Below are 24,423 nucleotides of genomic sequence, written 5' to 3'. Positions count from 1 at the left end.
CATGATTATATGAAAGCATAATATTGAACATATGCTTAATATTTTACCCAGCCATCTTCTGATATCCTATTGTATCCATAGGTTTTTAATTATTTTGAAATTCTTAAGTATATTTTAATAACAACTGTAACTCATCATAAATACACCAGGATCAATTATAAGATATATATTTATTTTATATAATAACTCTTTTTAAAATTAACTTATTTCGTGTGCATGTATGTAGATAAGTGTGTGTCACAGCATATTTATGGATATTAGAGAACTGCTATGTGGGAGTCAGTTCTCATTCCCACCATGTAGGTTCTGGAAGTTAGACTCAGGCTAACTAAGTCAGACTTAGCAGCAAGTGTTTTTACCCTGAGCAACAGACACCCTCTGACTCTTCTCTGGTGCTTACTAATGTGTTTTGTTTGTCCTCAAAAAAGTTGGCATCAGGCTTTGAACCCTAAGCAAGCAACAATAACAGTAACAGAATTTTATAGTATTGTTATATGTTTTGCTTTTATGGCTGACTGACTTTCCCTTGTGGAAAATAAATTTGCCTTCCCACATTCTGGAATAACACAGCTCCCCTTTAAAGCAAAATTTAAGTCTAAAAAAGTGACATAATTGACAGATGTTGTTCAAATAAAACCACATGTTACAATAGGCATGTTAATATTAGATATTAATACCTCAGTGAAGAGAAAGGCACCATCTTTATGTGAGAAAGGGTATTTTACATCAGAAATTGGCAAATTCCTTAAGCTGAATCATTTCTGTGTAAGACTAGCAAAGCATGAACAGAAATGTTAAAAACTGTATGCTAAAGAACCAAATTGAACATCTCTCCTGAAATTAGATTACAAAGAGTATTGCAATAAAGGTTGTTTACTGTAAACTGGTGGTTTTATTTATGATTTTATCATTTTATTTACCAATACAAATCTTAGTTGTTATAAGAGCTCAAATGTGAAAAAAAATTACAGTGGGGGCTGTTCTAACTGAGGTGAAGGCGGGGGCTGTTCTAACTGACGTGAAGGCTAGCAGCAGCAAGCCCATTCACGGCACACTCCTTGTTGCCTTGAGAGTGCTCCATGGAATGCCTAGCCTAGGGCTCTGAGTAAAATTATTTCTGAGTCACTAGCCTAGATACCATGGACAGATATTTATGCAAAGCTACCCCTTGAAGAAGAGTATAAGAAAATACATCAAGACATCATAGCATAACTAGAATGTTTGTGTGTTGACTAAAGCCAATTATTTTAAGAATGCACTTGATTAGTTGTCTATACATAGCACTTACCCTTCCCCCTCCCCCAACTACTGACAGAGTTTTATTGGACTGTGTGATCTCCCAGAGCCTTTCCAGGCAAATAATAGAGTTCCCATCCTCCTCGTCATCGTCTCACTGTCTTCTTGTGTAGTCACTAAGTGTTGCCACTAATGTGCACAGGTCCTGAACCATACTCCAGCCTAAAGACTGCACATGATAGAATAGTAACTCCCCAAAGGAAAGTCATTGATGATACACTTTCAGCTGCCAGCATTAATCTGATTGCTTTCATAACATTGCTTCCTGCTTCTACAATATGCTTCAGCCTTTAACTGGCCACTCTTACTGGAAACTGATGTTCACTTTCATCATTATCCATCTTTTAAGAAATCATCTTGAACTTTAGTTATCAAACAAAACGATAGTTCTTAGACCTCAGGTGACCTATGTCCATGTCAACTGAATCTTCCAGAGTCACCACTCTGGAAGATTGCATTTAGGAGGAAGAGCAGGTGGACACATACAAATAATTAGCTCTAGAATAAATATTAGCTCTAGAAAACTGTTAGGTAGCTTGTCTGTTTCATCTAAGTTACTGTAGATTCAAAAGTTTTCATCCTATTATTCTATTGTTCGTGTGACTTTGCAGTGTCTCTAGTGATGGCTCCAGTTTTATTATTAGAACTGATAACTTGTTTTTCTTCCTTTTTCTTTGTTAGTTTGGCTAACCATTTATAAATTCCATGATATTTTCATCGAATCTGTGTTTTTGTCTCATTACTTTCTCTATTATTTTTTGTTTTCAACTTCTTCCACTTCCTGTCCTGCATTTATTCCTCTCCTTGTTCTTGCTCTGAAATGATTTGTTCTTCTTTGCATATAGTTGTTACATAAAGTCTTGGTTATTGATTTTGCACAATTGTTCTTTGCAAACATGAACATTTTCTTCTAATTTTGGATGTGTTCTACAAATTTTGATATGCTTCATTCTCAAGTATTTTATAATCTCCTTGAAATTACTTCCTTTGCACATGGTTTATTTTGAAGTTCGTTGTATAACTCCTAATTATTTGAAATTTTTTATATTTTTCTTTTATTTCCTTTTCTAAAAACCTCTTCTGTTCATATACTATACAATGAATATAGTTTTCTATCTATAGATTTTTTAATGTCTAAGTAATTTTATTCTTTTTAAATTGTTAGATGAGCAAGTACTTTAAATAGTACCATTTTAAAATTTTATTACTTTTATTTTTTTAGATTTTAATAATTACATAATTTTTGCTTTCCTTCCTCCAAACCTTCCTTGTTTTCTTTCAAATTCATATCTCTTTTTGCCCCAGTTGATTTTTATTATATTAAAAACTCCATAGCTATTTTAGTGTCTTAGCCATTTTAAGCGAACAACTCAATAGTTTTCAATAAAAATACAATATTATATAACCATCAACACTGTCCTGTCCTTTTTTTATCATTTCAAATAGGAACTATGTTGATTAAAGAAAAAAAATAGAGTCCCACTCTTGTAAATTCTAATACATTTCCCCCCTCATACTATCTAAGCAATTTTCCGCAGCTCCTTTAAACCTTTTCTGTCGTGTTCTTAATTCTCTAGATTCAATTTGTCTTTTGGTCCATGCTATTCTATTTTGGTATATTCTAATGATGTTAAGTGGAACAATCTCCAAAATGTTATCAAGTTGGTTCAAGAGTTATCGTTTACTTTTTATTGTATATCTCTGGGTGCTTTATCTGCTTGTATGTAGGTGTACCACATGCTTGGCTGGAGCCCACAGAGATCAGAAGAAAGCATCATATCCCCTTTATCTAGACTATAGATAGTTGTGAGCTGCCATGTAGATGCTGGGAACCAAACCCAGGTCCTCAGAAAGAACAACAAGTGCTCTTAACTGCTGAGCTGTCTCTCTAGCCCCAACAGTGTCATTCTCTTATATTCTACTGTTTTGTGTGTTAGGTACCTGAAACTAAACCTAGGACCTCCATGTGCTAGAAAAGCCAGGCACGTGCTCTGCCACTGAGCTACAGCACAGCCCTTCTTTCATGTTTGTTGTTTTGAGACAATGTTTTGCCAAAATACCAAGGGTGGCCTTTAACTCACTCAGTAATCCAGGGAGGATTTGTTATCCTTCTGAATTAATCTCCTAAGGAAATAAAATAGGTGTCAATACCTTGTGGATGTAGTAGGTGTCTTTATGTTTCTTTTATTTCCATTTGCTTTTGTTTCTTATATTTTGAAGCCCCATTGTTAGGTATGTGCATATTTAGAGGTTATTACTTCTTTTGGTGGACTGCCCATTTGTAATTGTGTGATGTCTCTGTTTCTTAATAATACTTCTTTTCCTAAAACTCCTTCGATGTAAGCTGTCCAAATTCATGACCTGGAAGTATTCCATCTCACATTCCCCAGTCAAATATCTTAATCTAATTTAGTCAGAAAATCCAGTAGTTTACATGTTTCTAAAAACAGAACTACTGGACTTAGAACAAACTGAGAATTGTGTGACTAAAGCATTCAACTCCCACATACAAAGCCATCTTGCATTACCAAAAAAGAAAAGTTTAGAAAGTATTCTGTGAATACTTTCTGATGTAAAGTAAATGTAAATTGAAATGGTATATGGAACTCTACATTTTAGATTTCTCTCTATATTTTAGGACTTCTACCTTGTTTTATTATTTATATTTCCTCAAAGCTAACATTTTCCCAGCAAACTTCAGGAGAAAAAAGCATCACAATGACACTATCCCATTTCTTATGGTAGAAGATGCATCATTCTCTCTCTCTCCCCCCCCATCTCCCTCTCCCTCTCTCCCTCCCCTCTCTCCCCTCCCCTTCTCCCTCTCCCTCCCCTTCCCCTTCCCCCTCCCCCCCCCCTCTCTCCCTAAATGGCAACCCAAATCCCTGAGGGAGCCAAGATCTACTCGATATCTATTTCTGGATCTGTGGGTGGTGGAGAATTTTGTCTGTTTTTTTTTTTTTTTTTTTTTAAGGCCTAACAATGCAGCATACATCAACATAGCAGGCAGTGTCATTGGTGGGAAAAAATGTATCCCCTTACTACCTCATGGCTGTTAGTTTCCTTGAATAGCCCTTTCCAAAGCAAAAAGCTACAAGGCAGAAAACAGCCCTTACAGAGAGAGAACACTGTCTTTGGTGAGATTTGGCAGAGAGATTAAATAATAAAAATGGGATCATCCTTGCTGAGTCTCAGGTCTGCCTTCTGGGACGTGACGATTCTAACAGCTGCCTCAGGGATTGTGAGAATGAACTAAGACTGATGATATAGTTCAGTAGGTTAGGGAGGTCCTGCCAAGCCTGGATGGCCTGAGTTCTATCCTCAGGATGTATAAGGTAGAACCAAAGAATTCCTTCAAGTTGTCCTCTCATCTTCACATGCATCACAATATATAAATAAAATATACTAAGCCGGGTATGGTGACACACGCCTGTAATCCCAGCACTTGGGAGGCAGAGGCAGGCGGATTTCTGTGTTCGAGGCCAGCCTGGTCTACAGAGTGAGTTCAAGGACAGCCAGGGCTACACAGAGAAACCCTGTCTCAAAAAACCAAAAAAAAAAAAAATACTAAAAATAAGATAATTAATTAAAGTTTAGAATGCTATAAATCATTTGATGTTTACTATTAATATTCATTTCTTTATATACCAAATTATCACCTTACTACTTTAGTTGGAATTGAAAAAGTTGAGAGTTTTACTTTATATTTCCTTCAGGTTCTTTTACTTTAGAGAGAGAGGCAGTAGGTATCTCAAGATTTTTCTCCTGGTGATAAGGACTGAACCCAGGCAGGGCCTTTCAGTGTAGGCAAAATCTGCCACTGAGCTGAACTCCAGACCCTTAGAAAACCATCCTTTCTCTTTATTGCTCTGCTTTCCGTCTTCAACAAGATGATTAAATCCACCCACATTATCCTCAAAGAATTCATATTAATTTAAATGTTCTTCAAGCATACAGAGTATTTTCATGAACATTTATGGGGCATTTAATCTTGTATAGACTAAAATTGAAAGCCAAAATCCCCTGCACTTTCTGAAATGCATTACCCCTAAATACTAGTTCTCAGATAAATACCAAATCTCAAGTTCTCAGATTTCATATCCAGTCATTTTAAAGTTTGCAATAAAATCTGTGTTTTTTAAGTATATCATTGTAATAAAAATAACTAAAATATAATTATATTTTTAATTGGCACAGATTACACTTAATTTAACCATCTGTCCAGTATTAGCAATCTATTCTTTTTTTTTTTTTTTTTTTTTTTTTTTTTTTTTTTTTGGATTTGGTTTTTTTTGAGACAGGGTTTCTCTGTGTAGTCCTGGCTGTCCTGGAACTCACTCTGTAGACCAGGCTTGCCTTGAGCTCAGAAATCCACCTGCCTCTGCCTCCCAGAGTGCTGGGATTACAGGCATGCGCCACCACCGCCCGGCTAGCAATCTATTCTTGAACATCGATGTTAGATATCCATATGAACATAACCATTGGAGGAAGCTTTATGAAGTACTATTGAAAACATGCCCTGGGGCCAGTGAAGTGACTCAGAAGATCCAGGTGCAGGCTGTGCAAACCTGACAACCTTGGTAGAGGGATAGAACTTTCTCTCAAATGTCACCCTCTAGTTTCCACATGTGTGTATCGATACACAAGCACTTGTGCAACATTATGCACACTTGTAACAATAATAAATAAACAACATACTCTGGAAAGTTTTGTTTTGTTTTCAAGGGGAAAAAAATCAAGTTGACTTAAGTTTTGTTTTGTGAATATCTTATTTACAACTTAAATTTTTTTCTCAATTCTTTGCACCCTAAATAAACAGAAGTAATCCTAGCCCTTAGGAAGCAGAGGTGAGCAGATCTCTGTGAGTTCAAGGCCAGCCTGGTCTACAGAGCAAGTTCTAGGATAGGCAGAACTACATAGAGAAACCCTGTGTTAAAAGAATTTTCATACATGAAAGATAAAACCACTTTTATTAATTATTCCTATTAGAAAATATACTCATATTTTGATTCTGATAAAAATGGTATCAGTATTTTTTTCACTATTAAATCTTCATGTTAGTAAGTTTGAGAGATGGCTTGGTCGTTCAGAGCACTTGCTGATCTTGCAAAGGACCTGGATTCAGTTCCCAGCACCCACATAGTGGCTCACAAATATTTGTAACTCCAGTTACTCCAGGAAACTGGGGTTTGGCACTGTATTAGTTTGGGTTCTCTAGAATCACAGAACGTATGGATAGTCTTTATATAGTTAGGGAATTTGTCAATGACTTACAGTCTATAGTCCAACTCCCCAACAATGATCAGCAGCAGCTGTGGATGGAAGTCCAAGGATCTAGCAGTTTCTCAGTCCCACGAGGCAAACAGGCAAGGAAGAGTGAGAGAGAATCTTCCTTCTTCCAAAGTCCTTATAAATCTCCATCAGAGGGTGTAGCCCAGATTAAAGACTGTAGGTCTCCAGCAGAGGGTGTGGCCCAGATTAAGGGTGTGTGCATCCATGCCTTTAATCCCAAATGATCTTGAACTCCTTGTTCAAGACAAGAGATCTCCTTGTCTTAGCCACTATGCTTCAAGGTCTCCATGCCAAGATCCAGGTCAGAAACTTATATCTCTGAGCCTCCAAATTAGGATCATAGGTGAGCCTTCCAATTCTAGACTGTAGTTCATTCCAGATATAGTCAAGTTGACAACCAGGAATAGCCACTACAAGCACCCTTCTTCTGGTCCTCACAGGTACTGCATACTTTTGGTGCCCATACACACATTCAGGCAAACCACATAGTGAAAAATAAATAAATATTAAACAAAACATTTTATGATAGGGCTGGGAATGGATATCAGTTGGTAGAGTATTTAACTAGTATACATGATGCCTTGAAGTCATCCCCAGCACTGGATAAATTAGGTATAGTGGTACACACTTATAATCCCAGAACTCAGGAGGTGCAAGGATCAGATAGATGTTCAGGATCTTCTGTGGCTACATAAGGAATTTGAGCCCAGCCTGGGTTAGATATAGACTCTGTCTCTTGAATAAGCCTCATGGAAATAATTTTATATTGACCCAAAATATGTTTAAAATAAAAGTGTTTTTTACATTTTTACCTAGTGTTTTTAATTTGCCCTTTAGAATGAACTCTAAAGCTAGGAATGCATTTCAGTGGATCAGCACTTGCCTGCAATATGTGAGGCCTTGAGAGGACAATCTCCAGTGCAATCAATTGATGAGTCAAATTCTATTTTTTAAAATATATATATATATATATATATATTTACATCCTAAATGCTGCCCCCCTTCTGGTCCCACCTCACTCTGGCACATCAAGTCTTCCACTGAAGCCAGACATGTCAGCTCTGTTGGGGATCAGATTCCAGTCAGGCCATAACTTTAGGGACAGCTCCTGCTACAGTTTTTGGGGGACCACATGGAGACTAAGTTGCGTGTCTGCTACATATATGTCCAGCCTGTGTATGCTCTTTGGTTGGTGGCTCAGTCCCTGAGAGCACTCAGAGGTCCAGGCTAGTTGACTATGTTGATCTTCCTGTGCCAATCTGTGATTACAGGTGAAAGTGTGGACCAGAAAAAATCAAATTCTATTTTAAAAATAATTCTGCGACATTTTTGAGAGCATTTTTGAGAGCATTGACTCATTGTCTTCCAGAATGAAGACACTGAGGTTACTGCTGACAAGTCTAATGCAATTCGGATTATTTATCCTTCTGCTCTGTCTCCCTAGAAGGCTTCAGTATATGCTCTCTACTGTTCCATAGTGTAATAATAAATGTTCCTTCATCTCAATGTTTTTCTTATTGTACAGTAGCTTTATCAGCCTTCTTGAATTTTGTTTTGTTTTGTTTTGTTTTGTTGTTGTTGTTGTTCTAGTAGGTTTTCTTTTTAAGTCAGTTTCTGGTTCCCAGCAAAACTGAACAAAACTACAGAGTTTCCATATATTCCTGCCTCCTCAGACATACCAGTCTTCCTCTCCATCAACATCCCATATTAGAATAGTACTTTTGTGACAACTAATGAAAATACATTGTTATCTCCTACAGTTCTTATGTAGAGTCACTTTCGATGTAGTACATTTCATGGAACTTGGCAAATATATTATAGCATGTAACTACCACTGTAGTGTCATATAGAATCATCTCCCTTCTCTAAAAATTGTCTGTGTTGTCTGTTCCTCATTATTAATTTTCGCAGTCACTGATCTTTTTTAGTATTTCATTAATTTGCCCTTTTAAAAAAAATCCATGTGTTGTGCTCAGATCTTGAAGTCCCCTCACACCACCAGAAACCATCAGAAGTCCAACTTGTATGCAAAAGCATAGAGTCTTTATTCAAGCTTGAGCTTGAACCCTCCAACCTCTCCAGCACAATGATTGGTGTAGAAGGTCCCAAGCTGGTACAAGCCTTGTCTGTTTATCATGGTTGTTGTAGCAGGGCAAGGGACTTTCCAACTTGGCAGTTATGTAACTTGTTGACATTTGCTGGGAACACATCTATTGGCCAGTAATGATTTCAAGTTGATGTGAACAATGGTTGCTAGATTAATCAGTCTACTTTAAAACAGTGGATACTTTCCCCTTAAGAACTGATTGGTTGTTGCTAGGTGGCTATTTGCTCAGGAGAATTGTGATTGTTGCCAGGGTGACATGGCTCCTGGAACAAGTTGGGGGGTTTTAGTAGCTGAGTTAATTCAGAAGGCAAGTTATTCATAAAATGGAGTCAAAAAGCAAAATGGAGTTTGTAATGTTAAGCTGGGCCCTTCACCTTGTAGTTCAAATTATATTATCACTTTTTCAGATTGGCTTCCTTCACTTAGTAATATGAAGCCAAGCCTTCCCTGTGTCTTTCCTGTCTGATTTCTTTATTTTTTATTTTTATTTTTTATTTTATTTTATTTTTTATTTTTTATGGTTTTTTGGATTTGGTTTTTTTGAGACAAGGTTTCTCTGTATAGCCCTGGCTATCCTGGAATTCACTCTGTAGACCAGGCTGGCCTCAAACTCAGAAATCCACCTGCCTCTGCCTCCCAGAGTGCTGGGATTACAGGCATGCACCACCACCACCCGGCCTGATTTCTTTTTCATACTAATAGTCTATTGTTTGGAGATTTCTGAGTTCGAGGCCAGCCTGGTCTACAAAGTGAGTTTCAGGACAGCCAGGGCTACACAGAGAAACCCTGTCTCTAAAAACAAAACAAAACAAAACAAAACAAAACAGAACAAACAAAACAAAACACCACAGTCAATTCATCCACTTCGCTACAGACAAATCTCATTTCCAGTTCAAAGCAAGTATGAACAAAGTGGCAATAAGTATCTGTGTTCAAGTTCATGCAGATATTAAGTTTTCAGCTCATATGACTAAATACCAATGAACAATGTTACTAGATTGTGTGATAGCGATATGTTTAGTCTTATAGGAAACTTTCTGAATTGATTGTACCTAATAGGTTATTTCTCTGCTGTGAAATGAGCCAACTCAAACCAGATTAGATTATATTAAAGGCACGTTTGTTGGGAAGCTGCTCTCGGGCAAGTTCACTGCTCCCCAAGGATTGAGGCCCTGGCGTGGGGAGAGAAAGAAAGAAAGGGTGTGCACATGAAGAGAAAGAGGAGAAAGAGGAGGAGGAGGAAGAGGAGAGGCCAAATGTCTGGATTATCTAGTGAAGAGCCTTTGTGGGCAGCCCAGCCTCTGAGCTGGAAAGTTCAGGGTTGGGAGCAGGGTATACCAGGTAGGGACTGAGGGCTGCTGGGAAAACTTGGAGACAAGTTTGTTTTGTTAGCTAAAATATGAACCTCAGTCCCTTGTCCTGGGGTCTGAAATAGGACCAGTAAGCATTCCAACCTACAATAAATGAGAGATCCTGTTGCTCCATACCCACATCAACATTTAATCTTACTGTTTTGGATTTTGGTTACTTTGATAGACATGTAGTGGTATCTCAATGTTGTTTTAACAGTTCCTTATAACTTATGATACTGTGCATTATTTCATATTTATTTTCCATTTATATAACTTTTTTCATGGAACATTTGACTGTATGTGCAAGTCTTCCCAGTTTTGAATTAAGTGGCCTTTTTTTATGCTTAAAAATTATTTGTAGCATCTGGAGAGATGGCTCAGTGGTTAAGAACACTGACTGCTTTTCCAGAGGTCCTGAGTTCAATTCCCAGCAACTACATGGTAGCTTAGAACCATCTGTAATAGGATCCAAGATGCCCTCTTCTGGTGTGTCTGAAAACAGCTACAGTGTACTCATATACATTAAACAAACAAACAAACAAATAAATAAAATAATTATTTGCATATGTTGACCTGTCATCAGATATGTTTTAATATTGATGATAGCAAGGGTTGGGTCCTCCCTCCAATTTATGGTTTTGCCTATCATTTTCTTAATAGGCTCTTTTAAAAAAGATTGCCTTTTATTCACATGTGTCTATGTCTGTGAATGTGTGTGTGTGTGTGTGTGTGTTCATGCCAGTGGTCATGAAGGTCAGAAGAGGACATCTGATCCCCTGGACCTGGAGTTACAGAAAGGTGTAAGCCACCTGATGTGGGTGCGGGGAATTCAACTCTGATCCCCTGTAAAGCAGCCAGTACTAGTATGGACCAGACCATCTCCCTAGCTCTCTTAACAGTAGTTTGAACGTAGGCTTTTGCTGTTCATTCTAACCCCGCTCACACTCTACTGCTTCATTTCCAACCATTGTGGTTTTGTTTGTTTCTTTTTTTTTTTTTTTTTTTTTGTTGCTGTTGTTTTGTTTTTAACAACAGTCATGCTATACAGCTCAGTCTGGCTTTGAACTTGTGATCATCCTACCTTGGCTTCTTTGTAGAACTGGAATTATAGACAGTTACTCTCACATCCCTCTTAGTACATAGCTTTTTTTGTTTTGTTTTAATCAAGTCTTTTTTTTTTTTATCAGTTTTACCTTTTGTTGGCTGTATTTTCAGTGTTTCAACCTTTCTTCTAGGTTTTCAAAATTTTAGCATTTCACATTTAGGCCTTTGATTTACTTAAGTTTCTAAAAGGTAGAATCTGTCTAGATAGATTCTTGCATAATTCTCCACGAGCCAATATCCAGTTATTTCAGCACTATTCCTTGAAAAGAATTCTTTGTTCATTAGCCTTTGCCTTTGTCAGCAAGCACCATCTGGCTGCACAGGGGTTGTTTCTGGGCTTTCTAGTAGTCTATTTTGTTCTGATTACTATTGCTTTGAATATTGATGGGATTTCTGCTTGTTTTTCACTGTTTTACCCAGATTACCAGAGGATTTAAGTGACCTGCTGTCTCAGCCTCCTGAGTACCTGGAATGACTTCATGTACTGTTACACTGGCTACTGTAGAGCCTTAGCTGGTATCTTAGCTTATTTCTATGTAATATAAATTACTGTTAATTGAGATCTTACATTTGCCAATTGAGTTTGGTGTAGTTTCTTCTGTTTGTTTTTCCCTCTCTCTCCTTCCCCCACCCCATTCACCCTAGGCAGGATCTCATAATGTGTCCCAGTGGCTACCCTGGAATGTAGAGCAGGCTGACCTAAAACTCAGAAAGGTCCTTCTGCCTCTGCTTCCTAAATGCTGGATTATTGAGTGTTACTGTGCCTGGTAGTTTCTCTATTTTCTTTATCCTGCTTTCCTGTGGCTTACTTGAATGTTTTCTTACAGTTCCCTTTGTGTCTCGATATAACTAAAATTATATTATATAGATATAGTGAAGATTGTTGTGTTTATTCAGGCTGGGTGTCGAATCCAAAGCCTCTTGAAAGTTAAATATGTGATACCAATGAACCATACCCATAGGCTACTAGTTTCTAACTATTTGTTCTACAATGTGTTGATTAATATCAACTTGATTGGATTGAGATGCTTCAGAGATTAGTTAAGCTCTCTAATGTTTCTGTGAGTGATTCCCAGCAATGAGAGGCATGCAAGATGGCAACTAAGGGATCAAAGATCTTCCCTGAATGTGGGTAGCACTGTCAACCAGCCTGGGAGCCCAGACAGAGCGAAAGCATAAGGAGGAAGCAGCAGGAATAGGTGCCATCTCTCATTCACTGCTTCTGGCTGTCATGCCTTGCTCTGTTCCCACTTCTGCTCTGCTCTATGGTGTTCTGCCTCATCACAGACATAGAAACAATGGAGCCATCTTACTAAAGACTGAACTCAGTGAAAATGGCTAGACTGGGGTAGTTACCTCTGAGGCAAACCGTTTCTATCAAAATCTTTGTGAAATAAAGTTTCTTACCCTAGCTATGGAAAAAGAACTAGTTCCCCAAACTGGATAGTTCTGAGGACTATTCCCTCTAATCTTTGGTCATTTCCCAACCACAGGTGTATGTATTTTTTCTAATTGCACATATGTTGATAAGCACTCACTGGCAGGGCCTAGAGTGAACCGTTTCAGATTTCAAGTGTTCTCTTTGCAGCTTCAGACTTTTCTTACAACCTGCCCCCACCCCGAGAATCCCAAATCAGGGAACAACCTCAGAAATGTCAATGGACTCTGCCTGAATTCTTTCACTCCATGCCATGGCCTGTAAGTTGAGAGAATTGGGACGGGCACCTTGTCAGTGCCACCTTGTATCCAGGACTGTCCTTTATTTTTGCCTGATATCCTGAAACTATTATTCCATGTATATTTCCTGTTTTATACTTTACATGTTTATTTTATCTATGCATTTATTTATTTTTGGCTTTTTAAGACAGGGTTTCACGTTGCCCTGGATGTCCTGGAACTCACTCTGTAAACTCATTATATCATAATATTATTCCCATGAAACTCATTATATCATAATATTATTTTATTTCTATAATAGACAAAATGGTTTGTCCCAATTACTTGATTAGATGATTAACTTTCCTGTTGGAATGTGTAAAGATGTTATTTGATGCCATTGATATTGAAAAGATTTCATCAAGTCAAAGCCATGTGGGGATTGGGTCTAACAAGATAAAACAATATTTCCCTACCATGTCACAGTTCTCTGGAGAAGCAGAGCCAATAGAATAAGAACATATGCATATACATACCTATCCATCTGCATGTGTGTACATTTGTTTTTAATATTCAGTGTTGCTTTACATGATTATGGAAACTGAAAAGTCTCATGATCTACAACCTACTGATTAGAGAAGCAAGCAGTCAGACATAAAGAAATCAATCTTCCACTGCCTTTTTATCCTACTGAGGTTCTCAAGGAATTGGATGGTGTCCAATCACATAAGGGAGGGTAAGCTGCTTTATTCAGCCTATCTATTCAAATGGTAATCTCATCCAGAAATACTTTCTCTAAAAGTAAGCTTTTCAACAGTATTATGAACTACCCAACACAGGCTACTTATAAAGAATTAGAGGCATATTTAGCTCACAGTTTTTGAAGTTTAAAATTTAGCACCTTTGGATTCATGATAAGGGCTACTACTTGGCTACATCACCTCATGTCACAAATATCTACAGCAGATGTGTGGCAGGAGCAAGTGATTTTCTCTGGAGATGTCTTCCTTTCTAACAGTCCTCTTCTGAGAATTCAGGGAAGGGCAGTCCAACCTTATGCCTCCAGTATCTTAAGGTCCCATTTCATAAAGGTTCCTCTGCCCCCTAATAATCATTATCCTTGGGACTGGTCCCTGAATCCATGAACATTTGAGAGAACACAGACCACATTTGAACCATGCCAAGAAGTAATGCTTAGCCAGCTATTTGGGCATCCCACAGTCTAGTCAAAGTATCACTACCATCACACTTTTAAAAAATTCATAACATATGGAGTGGGCATCTTTAGGCCAGTAAACAACCACAATATCATGTTAGAGAAGTCTGAACAAGATGTGTAGTGTGTACAGAAAAATTAACAAACTAGAAAAGTCTGCTAAAGAATTATTATCATTACAACCTCACTTTGAGGGCCAAATAGGCTTTCAAAGTTGCTATCTGATATCTGAAAGAAATCAGACATGAGTAAATATGGTTGGAAATTAGGTATATATGGAAAACATATTCTTTTTTAGCAAGGTCAAATAGTTTTGGCACAATTACTTCAGTGGTTCCCTTTATACATTTACATTTATAAATGCTCAGAAAAAGTGACTCAAGAGCCAGGTGGTGGTGGTGGTGCATGCCTTTAATCCCAGCACTTGGGAGGCAGAGGCAGGCGGATTTCTGAGTTAGAGGCCAGCCTGGTCTACAGAGTGAATTCCAGGACAGCCAGGGCTATACAGAGAAACCCTGTCTCGGAAAAAAAAAAGTGGCACAAGGCTACTTTATACCTCAATATTTGTTTAGTGTGTTTATTCTATACTAGGCTGGGCTAGATTCTTCAGTTGTATCATAAATAAAAAGTAGTCCTTGTTCCTATCTCACTAATAGTGAACATAATTCATGAAGACTAATGTAAAATATACACATAGAATAAATAGCATTTAATCATCTTATTAAGATAAGTCAAGTGAGTATTTACGATGCCAACTCATGAAGCAGAAATCAGAGGTAGATGTTTTTCAGGATGATTTTAGCTTAGTTGCTATCATGGATGGCCTAAGCATCTGCTCTGTGCTTGAGGGATGAAAAGTGATATTAATATCAACATCATCAACACATAGGAATGAAAGGCAGAAGGAAGGAAGGAAAAGAGGAAGCTGCTCCAAAAGGCAATTAAAAATACTTCTGGTCTCCCTCTGTTTTTGTATCATGCATACTGCTTTTTTTTTATTGTCCATTGTATTTAGTTCAGTTCAACTTGACTGATACTGAATAGGCTTTGTTTCTTGTCTAATTGTAGAGAGCTGTGCTCATAGAAAAGGAACTTCTGATGGAAGAAAATGCAGTTTTGATAAGTGTCCTAGCTACATGTGTGGGGAGGGAACCTGTTGAGCCCTATTACTAAAGAACTGCTGCTATCTTAACATTGCATGCATTTCAGAGAGATCTCAGGAAGCTTGCATACTATGTTTAAAGGAAGAGAGGCTAGTGTGATACCTTCTTTTCTGTTTGTTCTGATTCCCCCACCCCCCTTTATTTCCTCCAATGTATTCTTCCTCAAAAGGGCAGAATCCAAGTCTGGCATAGTATGAGAGAAGGGGATAGTGTAGTCTATAATCTGTTAGGGAGATTTAAAAGTTAGTCTAACTTTTAATTGACTAACACATGGCTCACAGCCATAGACATGCTTGCAAAATTGCTTCCTGTGCAGTCATAATGACTACAGAGGACCAGAAGTAAAAGGAAGCAGTGAGATGAGAACGTTCTGAGGAAATCTTTAGCAGGACTTAATAATTTTTTTTATTAAGCTCTTTTAAAAAATCATGCAGACAAGCTCTTGAGAGGCCCAGACAGGTGGATCTCTGTGCATTCAAGGACAGGCTAGTTTATATAGTGAGTTCTAGGACAGCCAGAGCTACATAGTGGGACCCTGTCTCAAAAAATTGTGTGAAGAAATTTACTTCAGAAAATTAAATACCTTATGACAGGAATATGACTTTGAGAATTAACTATTGAAGGAAACCTTTTATTTGTCTGTGGATATATTGTGACTAAGAGATTTGTAATCTGCCTAAACATGTTACTAAAACTAGAAGTTGATGGGACACATGCCTATCAAGAAGCCACGTAGAGAACCTGAAGGGAAGCCAACACAGCTAGAGTCATTTACCAGACAAACCATTCTAGTGTTTGGCATCACAAACTAATTACTTTCCCAAAGAAGCATAAGAAAAAGGACTGGAAGCCATTACAAGAAGAATATGTAGCCCGAATAAAACACGCTGAAGAATTTATAAAACCAGAATCCTAAGTGTCTCAATTAGATACTTATCAGTGGCCCTTGTTGCTAAAGAATTTTGATAAGCTTAATGTGGGACAACACACTGTACCCCTATTCCTCGTGGTTCAAATCCTCTGAAGAGGGAGATTGGGGACTATATCAGGACGGGTTTCATTCATCTTGACAAGCCCCTCTTCCCATGAGGTGGTAGCCTGGATCTGACAAATACTTCAAGTAGGAAAGACTGGCCGCAGTGGCACACTGGACCCCAAAGTGACTGGTTGTTTAATTGTATGCATTGAACAGGCCACTCATTTGATTAAATCACAACAGAGTGCAGGCAAAGAGTATGTTGGAATTGTCTGGCTACACAATGCTATTGAAGGTGGTACTCAGCTTTTGAAGGCCCCAGAAACGCTGACAGGTGCCCTGTTTCAGCAACCCCCCCCCCCTTATTGCTAGAGTAAAGAGGCAGCTTTGAGTAAGGACTCTATGAGAGCAAAATGATAGACTATGATCCTGAAAGAAGATTAGAATCTTCTTCTTCTTTTTTTTTTTTTTTTTTTTTTTGGTTTTGAGACAGGGTTTCTCTGTATAGCCATGGCTGTCCTGGAACTCACTCTGTAGACCAGGCTGAAGCAGTACAAGCTCCTCAGTTAGCTGCTAAAGCAGTAAACATCATAAAAAGGAAGCGGGGAGATAGTGAAAGTGATGGTGTTGAGACCCCTCCAACAGTTCCCCAGTTAAAGAAGGAAAAGAAGAATAAGAAGGATAAGAAGCCCAAAACTGTGCTAAAAAGTGGGGGCAAGTATGGAGATGAGGACAGTGACACCACCAAAAAGAAAAAGAAGAAGAAAGTAAAAGTGGTGGAAGAGATGTCTGAATAGTATAATCCACTTCTTAAAGCATTATGTCCTGCTAGGAGGAGATATAAAAGCCTTACTGGAAAAACTTTTTTGAACAGAAGTCCCAAACAGGGCAGAAAGTTCTGGTACGCTTCTGGCTGCCACTCGTGAACTCAGTAGTTTGCTGGTGTGACAATCTCATCCCATCCTGTCCTGATTTATGAGAGATAAACCAGGCATTTGCCAAAAACACCTCTGCTTGCTTGAGGAAGCCACACCGTTAGACATGGCACTGCCTAGTAACTATCTGCAGCTATTTACTAATGGCCATTGTCAACAGTGCCATAGATAGAGCTGGAGAGATGGCTCAGTGGTTAAGAGCACTGACTGCTCTTCCAGAGGTCCTAAGTTCAATTCCCAGCAACCACATGGTAGCTCACAACCATCTGCAATGGGGTCTGATGTGTGTCTGGTGTGTCTGAAGAGAGCAATGGTATATTCATATATATAAATAATCATTAAAATTTTTTTTAAAAAATGCCGTAGATAGACCTCTCCTACTTTGCTTTTTAAAAAGTTTGTAAAAAATTAAATCTGCTAAATAAAATGGTATGGAACTTTCTGTGAGAAAAAAAAAAAGAATGTAATTGAACTATGTTCACTGGGGAGGTCTTATCTCCAGTGTCCTGTGAGGATTCCTTTATTCAGGTATTGACCTTGCTGGCCTGATGGTGTGTATGGTGTCTAGGCTAGTACTCTGTGCATTGTTGTGTACAACAGGGTTTCCCCAACTATATGTGGCTACTTGTGTTTCTTATGGAAGCCAAAGCATTCCTATATCTTCTTGTTTGTTTTCTTTTGAAGAATGGAATTGTTCATTGCTGGGAGAATGTAATTTGTAGCTTTTAAAAAGTATTCCTGTTAGATTTACTAATTGATAATAATTTTTGGCTGGGGCTGGAGAGATGGCTCAGTGGTTAAGAACACCGACTGCTCTTCCAAAGGTCCTGAGTTCAATTCCCAGCAACCACATGGTGGCTCACAACCATCAGTAATGTGATCTGATGCCCTCTTCTGCTGCATATGAAGACAGTAACAGTGTACTCACATATAATAAATAAATAAATCTTTTAAAAAATAATTTTTGGCTGGCAGATCAAAAATGAGAATATTTTTATTAAAAATCTGGGGTTTGTGGCCTAAAAAAGAAAAGAAGCTGATATCATGCTTGCTATTTACATTTAAACCAAGGCAGTGCTTAAAATACTAGATATCCGGATGGATTGTCAACAATATTTACATATTTAATTATATATGCATTTATATAAATATTTTAAGACAAGAGTTTGAGACATAATCTCTTGTAGGCTAGGTTGGCTTCAAATTTGCAATGTAGTAGAGGGTGGTCTTGAACTCCTGATCCTTTTGCTCCTACTACCTGAGTATTGGGCTGATTGGCAGAGTAATATCAGCTGATACAAACTCATGTGGAGTTTTGCTACGACAGACTCACTTGCTGAGGTAAGTCCTGTGGAGTATGTTTGGCCCCACAGAAAGTGATGGGGGTCGGAATTGTTTGCATAGCTTGCATAGTGTGCTAGCCAAGAAACACTTCTTGGTCTCTTGTCTTTGCTGATTTTCAGTTAGTTGAGAGAAGCACGGCAAAAAAAACTTCTCCTGACATCCCTGGTGGTCCTGGTCACACCTGATAACTTGTGCTGATTTAACTGAGGCCTGGCTATCCCTGTAGATCGTGCAACTGCTGGTAATTTGTATTTGCTATCCTGACACTACTGAACTGGACTGCTGGTATATTCGTGCTGCTACTGATTCCTGTGAACTGAATTGCTTATTTCCTGACAGTGCAGATTTGGAAATGCTCCAAGGAACAAACAGGTCCACTGCCCCTATATCCTAATAACCTTTCCTTTCCACTATCTCTGGTGAGTGGTGGGCTAGAAGGGAGGTTAAAGCATTTAAGAAACATTATTAAAATTAGGTTTCAGAACAATTTAAGCCCACATACCAAGCTATGGCATCAAGTCATAATAGGGGCAAAACATTCTAAAGATTAAAAGTTTTATTTAAGGGCTGGAGAGATGCTTAGTAGTTAAGAACACTTGCTGTTCTTACAGGGGACTCAGATTTAGTTCTCTCATTGGGCAGCTTGCAACTGCCTGGAACTTGTTTTAGGGGATTGACACCCTCTTCTGGCTTCCATGCCTGGCACCTGCACAAATGTGGTCCAGATACATATATTCAAGCACACATATAATTACTTTTAAAGAAAATGAAACTTTTTAAAAGTGTGACTTTAGTTGTTTTTGGGTTTTTGTTTTTGTTTTTTGCTTTTTCAAGACAAGGTTTCTCTGTATAACAGAATCCTGACTGGCCTGGACTCACTCTGTAGACCAGGCTGGCAGATCTGCCTGCCTCTGCCTCCCACGTGCTAGAATTAAAGAGTGTCCCACTACACCCAGCCAAGTTTTTAATTTCTTAATCCTTAAGGCATGTGTGTGTGTGCATATAAAAATCACAACAAGAGGAAAAGCATTATCAATATACTGTATTTATGACATATGTTACATATATCTCAAAACTTTTTTGGAATAAATTTTATTGAAAAATTGTTTTGATTATCAATTCAGTTAAGTGGTGATGCTGAAATCCCCCCAATATACCCAGCTTTCTGGGACCATATCTCATTTCACTGTGAACTTACCACCTTTGAGTTGAGATTTAGCATTTGCTTGTAAGTACCTGTTACTTTATGCATCTCCAGAATTGTAGGGGAGAATGGTGATTGGCTATGTTTGGCATAATTACTAGTGTCTATTAAGCAAAAGTAGGAAGATGGAGAAAGGCAGAGTTAAGGCAGAGGAAGAGGTTTTTAAGAACCACAGTGGGGGGCTGGAGAGATGGCTCAGCGGTTAAGACTCACAACCATCTGTAATGGGATCCTATGCCCTCTTCTGGTGTGTCTGAAGACAGCGACAATATATTCAAATATATAAAAATAAATAAATCTAAAAGAACCACAGTGGAATAAGCCTTGTCAAGCTGATGCCTTGATCAGGTGCTATGTCATTATGAGCATATGCCTGCCTCTCCAACTGGGTGCCAGGACTTGAGGTTCCCTGTGAGCCTTGTAAGATTTACAAACTTATTAGTATAAAATGAGGTGTTTCATCATGACATTTCCAAATACAATTGATTTTAAAGACTTCAGATCAAAAGTCTCCAACTGAGGATATGGTTGAGGGTAAGAGCCCTTGCTCTTGTGTAATCTCCAGTGCCTGCAGCTCCCCACCTCTTCTTCTCTATCATTCTTACAGAATGCAAGGGTTACAGTGAAAAATAACCAGAGAAGGAAAGCAGCCTTCAGATTACTACTGGAATATACTTCTGAGTACTGGAATTGGTAAACTGCCCCCACAGCAGACTTAGGACATTTCTGGTTCAGACATTTTCTTCCTTGAAACATACATACTAAACTCAGGGTCTAAGGAAAGCAAGGTCCAGATTAGTGATAAGACCTCAATAGCACATAAATCTTACTCTTTGAAAAGAAGTCTCACTATTTAATGAAGCCCTCTTCCCCACAGTCTCTGTGGCTTGAAATGCAAGGCAGAGATAACGTGAAGTTTTGGAAAAGTACTGTACATCTAATCCAGGGAAGGCAGACAGAGGCATAGCCACAGGTCATGGTCTTAGCCACTGCACTGAATTTTTATCCTTCCTTTAGAAAGCCAACAAATACACACAGAGAGACCTATTTCTAGCAAATCTAGATAAAAAGTAGATAGAAATAAATTTAACTTTAACATTGTTGTCCTTTGGCTCCCAAACCACTGCTGCTTAGCAGAATTGTTTACGTTCTCTTCTATCTAGATTTACATATATGGGAGTACCTTTTATTCTGGAGCTGAAAGGCTGCCACTCAAGTTCTGAGAATAAACCCTTTACCTGTGTTGACAGAACTCCACAGGGCAGCCCAAGCAAATGCATATGCTTGTTGCTAGGACACCAGGTTGTTTCCATAGCAACAGGCCCCTGCTGTTTGCCACTCTCTTGGCTAATAGCACATACACCTGTTCCTTAAGAAATATGCTGTGGGTTTTGTTTTTTGTTTTTTTGTTTTTTTGGCTGTTTTTCTTTATGATAGAGTAAACAGTAGGAAATAGCATAACTGCACGTCTATGGCTTCTCTGTGGCTTTACTAAAAGAAAATTTCAAACACAATGCTGGTGGCATATCAGTCTTCAATATATAAGAAAGTATTTTTCATGATCAGTTGATTCACTTGTTATGTTTTTAGCTCACCTAGCAGCACAGAGAAACTGAATCAACATGATATATTTCTGAGACTACATTCGTCCTCCATGATGCTCAGGAGTGAGCATATTTTTTTGAGTTTTTCAGATATTAGCCATGATGTCTTCTTAGGAAAGTCATGTGTTTTTGTTTTATTTTGTTTTGTTTTTGCTTAATCCTACTAGTATCTAATTGTGAACAAATTACCCCCCACTACTGCCTATAACCCGAGACCAGGATTTGTGTGTGTAGACAAAGAAAGGGGTGGGGAAGTCCTAAGTTTTACATTTTTTTAAATCTACCCATAAGTGGCCAACACCTGGCTTTGACATTTAAAAATGTCATGGTCTCAGGGGTTGAAGAAATGGCTCCGTGGTTAAGAGCATTGACTGTTCTTCCCAAGGTCCTGGGTTCAATTTATAGCACTCACATGGTCACTCACAGCTGTCTCTAACTTTTGTTCCGGGGATCCGACACCCTCACACAGACAGACATGCAGGCAAAACACCAATGTACATTAAAAAATTAAAGTAAATATTTTAAAACAGACTGCCATGGTCTGTGCCAACAGAGAGTCTCCTATCGCTGAGGAAAACACTAGCATATATGAGTCTTAACATCTTCAGTCAGTTTTCTCTCTCTTATCACCACCGCACTACCCTAAGATACAAGTCTAACTGTGTGAACTAGGCTACAGAATTTAATTAATGGACACTGCTAGTCTACCCTATTATTGACTGTCTAAGCAGGACCACACACAAAACTATTACTTTCATTTTTTCTTTCTCCTTCTTTGGTGAAACAGGGTGTCCCTATGTACTCAGGCTGGCCTGAATGTCACAGCAATCCACCTGGCTCTACCTTCTGAGTACTGGAATTGGTTAACTGCCCCCACTGCAGACTTAGGACATTTCTGGTTCAGACATTTTCTTCCTTGAAACTTACACACTAAGCTCAGGGTCTAAGGAAAGCAAGGTCCAGATTAGTGATAAGACCTCAATAGCACATAAATCTTACTCTTGGAAAAGAAGTCTCACTATTTAATGAAGCACTAAATGCTATTATCAGATGATTAGACACGAGAATTTGACCTAGATGGAAAGATTAAGTGACCAAACAGAATGGAATACTGTAAAACTGATGGCTCACAGTAGCTACAAAACTGGCTTCAGAAAGAAATTATTTCACTTTTCAGAGAGTCTCTGCATGTCTTGAAAACAGAGCATAAAGGGCCCATCACATGTCAAGGCAGCACACACTGCGTAGCGATGTGTGTTCTAGCCATATTTATTTTGACTCAGGATTCTTATTTGTTTCAGATTAGCTGCTTTCCTGAATTGATTGCCCAAGCATATGTCATTATAATTTAGATCATCGCTATATGTCATTATTGTGTGACAGATTTATCCTTGGGAGGCAACGCACCACACATACTCACATTGACTACTCACCCCAAATATGGATCCCACAACAGACCAAAGTAAAGGATATCAGCAAGTCTGACTTGGTGAACCAGTGAGATTATCGGGGTTATTTGTAAGAATGTGGTTGAGGTGGTCACTAAACAAGAACAGAAAGAACTCAAATCTGTTTCACCGAAGCCCACCCAGCACTGGTGACAGCACACAAAAGCTGAGACCTGAAGGAGACTATATATACAGTCTGCAGGCAGCCCACACATTGAAGAGTTTCCTTTCCAGGTGGCTCAGTTGTTTTGATCCTCTTCCAATGTAGGTTGACTGGGTTTTGTTTCTTCTAGGCAGTTTAGCTGCTCTATCCAAGTGATTAGGCTTGTCTCAGAGTGATTTTTACTGTGTGTCTTTACTGTTTACTTTTGAGGTGGAAGTGAATCTGGTCAGTTTCAGGGTCTTCCTGAAGCTGTTTTGAGCTTGTTGTTGTTGTTTATGCTTTTCTCTGAAGTATTTCTTGCTACATTGTTCATGCTGATTTAAGACTCTTGGGTTCAAATTATCCTATTGCCTCAGTTTCTCAAATAGCTGCAGTTGTAAGCACACACCATACCTGGTTCTCAAGCAATAATTTGAAGTAGATTTGGTGTAAACTATTTGACTACCACTACATCTAGTGTACACAGAATGTATTTCTTACTTTTTTCAAGAGATCTTTATATTTTGTAACTGCAGCTGAAATTTTCATCCTTAGTCTCATGGTCTCAAGAAACCATCCCTCATTAAGCCAATCAGTACATTGCCTTTGCCAGAGTACTCAGGAATAGACATGTGGCTAGGCTGGAGTAAATCTTGGAACATCTACTTGGAATACTTTGAACCACAAAGTACAAATATGCAGCATAAGTAGTGTCTTGCCACTAAAATGCAAAATTTTTCTAGGAAAGATGTCAAAGAAATGGATCTAAATGGGAGAAAAATAGAAATGTACTTTTATCCTTTATATTCAATTGTATCTGAGACTGGATCTAACCATAAACTTCAAGTTTAGTTAGCTATTTAAGTTTCTTGTTTGCTGGGCAAAAGAGACAGCTCAGTGGTTAAGAGCACTGACTACTCTTCTGAAGGTCCTGAGTTCAAATCCCAGCAACCACATGGTGGCTCACAACCATCTGTAAGGAGATCTGACTTCTTCTGGAGTGTCTGAAGATAGCTACAGTCAACTTACATATACTTTTTTTTAAAAAATTTATTGATATATTTATTTACATTTCAAATGATTTCCCCTTTTCTGGACCCCCACTCACCGAAAGTCCCATCAGTCCCCTTCCCTCCCCCTTTTTTTCCCACCCAACCCTTCCCACTTCCCTGTTCTGATTTTGTTCTATACTGCTTCACTGAGTCTTTCCAGAACAAGGGGCCACTCCTCCGTTCTTCTTGTACCTCATTTGATGTGTGGATTATGTTTTGGGTATTCCAGTTTTCTAGGTAATATCCACTTATTAGTGAGTGCATACCATGATTGATCTTTTGAGTCTGGGTTACCTCACTTAGTATGATGTTCTCCAGCTCCAGCCATTTGCCTAAGAATTTCATGAATTCATTGTTTCTAATGGCTGAATAGTACTCCATTGTGTAGATATACCACATTTTTTGCATCCACTCTTCTGTTGAGGGATACCTGGGTTCTTTCCAACTTCTGGCAATTATAAATAGGGCTGCTATGAACATAGTGGAACATGTATCCTTATTACATGCTGGGGAATCTTTTGGGTATATACCC

General features: G+C 38.5%; 1 pseudogene; it reads left to right on the top strand.

Annotated features, from left to right (window-relative positions):
• Window positions 1-15,899: 15,899 nt before the first annotated feature.
• Window positions 15,900-16,959, top strand: LOC127663684 (H/ACA ribonucleoprotein complex subunit DKC1-like; annotated as a pseudogene).
• The last annotated feature ends 7,464 nt before the right edge of the window (window positions 16,960-24,423 follow it).

This window comes from Apodemus sylvaticus, chromosome 13 (genome assembly GCF_947179515.1).
Source record: "Apodemus sylvaticus chromosome 13, mApoSyl1.1, whole genome shotgun sequence".
In the NCBI taxonomy this organism is placed as follows: domain Eukaryota; kingdom Metazoa; phylum Chordata; class Mammalia; order Rodentia; family Muridae; genus Apodemus; species Apodemus sylvaticus.
This window is presented reverse-complemented; position numbering and strand designations above follow the sequence as displayed.